The following is a 5,508-nucleotide window of genomic DNA, read 5'->3' as shown; positions in this document are numbered from 1 at the left end:
AAGGCAGGCACACACACACACAAACACACACGCCATTAAACTACTCTTGGCTGGTACAGATATGCGACATACAGCACAGTTTGGTAAATGTCTGTCTCTGCAGCTTAGCGAGAAAGAGAACACCGTGTGAATGTGTGTTTACATCTCAACTCCAATGCTGTGAACTTCGTTTCACAGCGGCCAGATGGTGATTTAGCATGTGAACATGAGCGCCACAGAGATGAAAATACACATAGCAAAAAGAACTAAAAACAGAAAGCCATGCCACTCTGATCAGGTCTGACTGAATGTGGCTTTTTTGCAGTGGGGAGAAAATGTTCAGCTATACCAAACTCAACAGTCACTGAGCAGCAGGACCAACATGTCCACTCAAGACATAAATACTAAATTTCTCCGACTAGTAGATTACAAGCTAAATCACTGCTTTATTGTTCTCTAAACAATCATGGACTTACGCATTTGAAAAAAAGGGTGCACAAAAATAGAAGGGGTTGTTGTAAAGACATCTGTCTGTAAAGAAAAATGAAGCCTAAACATGTTGCTTAAATACTTAAATTATGTAATATACTGTCAGCAGTCGATGTTGTAAAAGTTCAGACAGATGTAGAAAAACAAACCTTTTGACCCACATCCATCTGAAAGTGTCTCTGTATTTGCGTGAATGTGTGTGTGTACATCTATGCATGTGTGTTTATGAGCGTACGGGAGTGGCCATGACTGGCAAAGGGACCAGCAGACAGACAGACAGAAAGACAGACAGAGAGCGCCTTGGCTTAACTGTGCCTGTGTAATTATGGTCAACCACACTCCCTGCCACCACCTTTATTTATAGGGTTGAAAACACACTGGGGCTTCTGAGTGCTTTTCCCTGTGCATTCCAGCAATTTGGGACTTTTTGGTGGGGGGTGTAAACAAATTATATTTTAAGTAGTGTATAGTGGGTTATGGATTGTTCACATGTTTGTGTGTATGTATGTGTTTCAAAACAGATCAAATTTGTGAAATAGAAACAAAAATCGAAATTTACTTGGGATTTCTCAGATTCCATACTATGTCAAGCAAAAACCTCACTTTCTCCAGTTGTTAACACTAAAAGATCTGTTTAGTGGTTCTCACAAGAGTGCCTCTCTGTGTTCCTCGGCTTTTGGGGATAACTTTGATTGCAAGGGAGAGTAACTCACTCTAACTAATGCAGACAGAACTCATCAAAGAAACATGGCACTGAGGTTTGGTCAATGTGGAGGGACGGCCTTGGCCAACACCCCCTTAAGACAGCAGGGCCATTCGCCCCATAGCCTTTGGGCATGGGCAACGGTAGCCCAAACCACCCGTCACCTTAGCGATGCGGCGGAGCGGAAGTGAACAGACTTACAAGTTAACATGAAGAGAAAAGAGAAAACACGTGCATGTGAAACTATGGCTTTTATTTCATTGGCTGGCTGAGAGCATTTCCAGCTCTCCCTCTCATTCTCTTTCACTGTGTGCCAATCGAGCACATCTGCTGCACAACTGAAGGAAATGTAAAATGTTCAGGATATCCTGTTGTAATGAAACTCCAGGTTGACTGAAAGAGAGCAGGGTGGGTGTAGGAGGGGAGCTCATGTTAGTGCCTGTTGGGGAGTACATTACACATGACCACATAGAAACACATGAGAAGGTCCTGCAAACTGTGTGTGTGTGGTTGGTGTGTGTGTGTGTGTCTGTGTGTGTGTGTGTGTGTGTGTGTGTGTGTGTGTGTGTGTGTGTGTGTGTGTGTGTGTGTGTGTGTGTGATTGAAATGTGGCGGGTAAAGGGCAGGTGCGCTATGAAAGACTGAGAGGAAGGTGGAGTTATAAGATGTGAACACGGAAAATTAGGGGCTTTGATGAAAACCAAGGACATCTGTGATTATGCTGCATGTGTATATCAAGCATTCCTGACATCCCGTCCATCTATCTGTGACTGGCTTATGTGAAAGCAGCCAAGCTCTTGATAATTGGACAAAGCAGAAATTCTTCACCAAAAAAAAAAACAGATCAATTTCAGGACAGATTTGAAGAGTGTGTTACAATTAACTCATTGATCATCGGGGTTCAGTGAAACCAAAACCTTGATTATCAAGCTCATATATACACTCAATAAAATATACTTAGTTAAGTTAGTTCTATCAACGGGTCCCACAAAATCTGGAGGAATAAACAGGAAAAATAATAGCGAATTAAATGCAACAACATCTTGTTAAAATAATGTAACTAGACTTGATTAATTAAATGCGACCTCATGGAGTTAAGTTCAATTAACTTGGCGCCATTATGTCCAGTGTACTTAAAGGATGTTGCATTAACCTGACACAGTTATGTTCAATTTAATGAACACCAACTAGCTGTATTAATGATGTTGGAGTTTGTTCATTGTACGCAAGTTAGGGATGTGGGTTAAACAAATACACATAAGTCACTTTAACTGACTTTTAATAAAACGTTTCATTCAGAACGGGTGAGTAATTTGGCATACTTTATATATTTACAATATCCCATCTATAAAGTTACCAGGAAGGTAAACATAAATCCAACTCAAGAAATTTTAGACCTGAATAACTGTTGCTCTCCTGATTAATAAGTGGATGGCAATGGGTTCGATGTGATTTTCCTATGTGTTGCGAAGCGCACATGGCACAGCTTTTGAAATGGCGCCCTATGCACTGTGCATGTTTGAACAAAAATATGGAAAGTGTGTTGGGAAACTTTTTTCCAAGGTGAGTTGTGTTAGTTTGTAACTTTGAAATCACAATATATAATGTTAATCCAAATAAACCGTCTTATTTTTGTCACTAAAATTAGTTTCACCACAAAACCACCATCTAATGCAAACAACATCCATAGTTCGTTGTATTGAGTGTAGCATTTCACCTTGACCCGTGAGATGGGTAAATGTTAAAACGTGAATTGATGTCATGTATCATTAAACCCCAACTCTCACGTGCACAGTGCCGCTTCCTGAGCCCTCTGAGGACCAACACTTTCATTCCTGCAGAGTTATGATTTTCTCTGTAATGCACTGATGGTGCAGCTGACCCAGCTGTAACAAACACTCAGCTGGATTTAAACTTTGTGTGTCTTGCATGTCTCCGGGATCTAATATTGCAGAACAATGCTTACTCGGCTCTGTGTGGCAAATGCATAAAAAGCGTACACGCAGTCTCTGTAGAATCCAGATGGTTGACAAAGAGGGGATCATATGAGCCACAGATAAATAGATGAGACAAAGACAGAGAGGGAAGATTCACACAATAACAAGCGGTGTATCGTGAGTCTTTTCTCAGCAGTTGTGTTTACCCTCGCTCTGTCCTCCAGGGGTAATTTGGGGAAAGGAGAGAGACAGAAAGTTAGACTGAGCACAGAGACCAAAACTAGCAAATAACTGTCAGGAGGCAGCCTGTCTCCTTCAGTGGTAGGTGTTTGCACTGACAAACACACAAAGGCAAGTACACAGCTGCACACTGATACATTGGTGCATGCACATACAATACTTTCTCTCTCGCATTTCAGACACACAAACTCTTAGAATCGACGTGAGCTTTAATCCAGTACATGAACATGAGGATCCACTTTGTTGTAGTGGTTTGGCAAAGAGCTGTTAACAATGCACCTTCAAACTTAAGCATCAGTGACAATTTCTCACTCCTATCCATCACTCCCTGCTGGTTCGCAGAGCTGGGAACAGACTCACAGCCTCCCCTAACAATTTCTTACCCGGCAGAAGGATGAGAAAATACCCAGACCAGGGTCAGCACTGGGGTCAAGCCTCTGCCGCCAACTTGGTCTTATCTGTGTGTGAGCGAGTCAAGGCGATACAAAGGGGGGATGGGGTGGGTTTTATTCCTAGTTTTGACAGAGAGATATGGAGCCCAGGGTCAATATTGACTGTCAACCATCCGTGAGCTTGGCTGGACACCGCTTGACTCTTCAGACTTCAGTTCATTCTAGTTTAACAAGGGGAGGGTAAGTCCAGGGAGGAGACACCAGCATGAAATAAACCAAGCTTAAGAGCTCATGCACGCACACATATACACAATCCTACAGGACCTATACACAGACCAGACCAGTCTCAATCTGCCATCTGGAAAAGACTGGTAGGTATGAGAAGCTTTCACAGTGAACTGAGTGGGAGATGCAGCAGTTTGGGCAGCGTGACAGAAAAGGTGACAGAGGGAGGGAGAAGTAGAAGGTAAAAGAATGTTTGGTGCTGGGGGTGAAATAGGATTATAACAGCATCACTGAGGCCTCCTATATTTGTTTTAACTGGACACTGCCAGACCATCTCAGGTGCCCATTTGTCTTTTGAAGCACCATTCAAGCTTGACCTGGTTTGCCCCGATCCACCTTTCCTACAGAAATACACACCCACACACGTGCACACACACACACGCACACACATATACAATATTGTGACCCCAATCCCTCCTGAGCTGACTACACACCGCAGTGTTGGAGTCACAGCTAACACCTCTGAGGAAAGTCCCAGAATGCTCTTCTCCCAGTGTCAGAAGGTAGCAGCAATGTGCCAACAACAATAGTACATGAAAACACTTCAGACACCACCATAAACGAATGCCACTCAAGGGGAACTATGCTATGGTTATAATGGGATGTAACAGTCCAGATTAGGCTTTACTTTAAACATGAACCTTGTCTTCAGCAGATCTAAGGATTCAAAATAAAAAACAGCCAAGCTGAATGGAAATCCGCTGCTGTGATCTGTAGGTTTTCTTTATAAAGCGTTGTTCAAGTCTTGTCCAACAAGGGCAGCTCAGACTAAACAAGCGGTCTGCCTGAAGCCCCTTGGGAAGCTGCTCGCAGTACATGACAACACGCAGATGAAGCAATTAAAGATGAAACAGATGTGACCAGATTTTGTGATTCAGGAACATTTAAGGTTCGAATGTCTTGCCTCGAATCCTACTGCGTGATAAAGTTGACATGGACAGAAAACACCCCAGTCAATGCTCTCTTGCCTCATTCATGGATTCACACCATTTATGAAAGTTGCCTGTGAAGAAAGCGATGTGAACAGGCAAAAAACCAGGGAGAGTAAGTGGAGGATGGAAAAATTTGAGTTGCAATCATCTTGGAGAGACTGCTTCTTTGTTCTGTTGCATTAATCCGCTTTTTTCCCGTTCCACTGCTCGTTCTTTTGATCTGCTGTTGGATCATCCCCTTGATGATTCACTAAAAGCAAAAGAAATTAAATACATCAGATTGACGACCATCCCCTTCCCACCCCCTCCTCTCCCTGTTTCTTCTCTCTCTTTGCCACCACTGCCTCCCTCCTCATCTCCTTCCTCCCTTCTTCTCCCTGGGGCCTCCATTTCTTTAATAGATAAGCAGCAGATCCGTTCTTTATCACTTTACTTTCCATCTCCATCCTTTTCCCGTCTTTCCCTTCTTTCTTTTCTGCTCTTCTCCTCTATGCTGTGTTTAATCCCAGCCTTGCGGTGGATGCATGTCAGAGATGTAATTCCATTGTTTA

The sequence above is a fragment of the Channa argus genome, chromosome 10 (genome assembly GCF_033026475.1).
Source record: "Channa argus isolate prfri chromosome 10, Channa argus male v1.0, whole genome shotgun sequence".
In the NCBI taxonomy this organism is placed as follows: Eukaryota; Metazoa; Chordata; class Actinopteri; order Anabantiformes; family Channidae; genus Channa; species Channa argus.
This window is presented reverse-complemented; position numbering follows the sequence as displayed.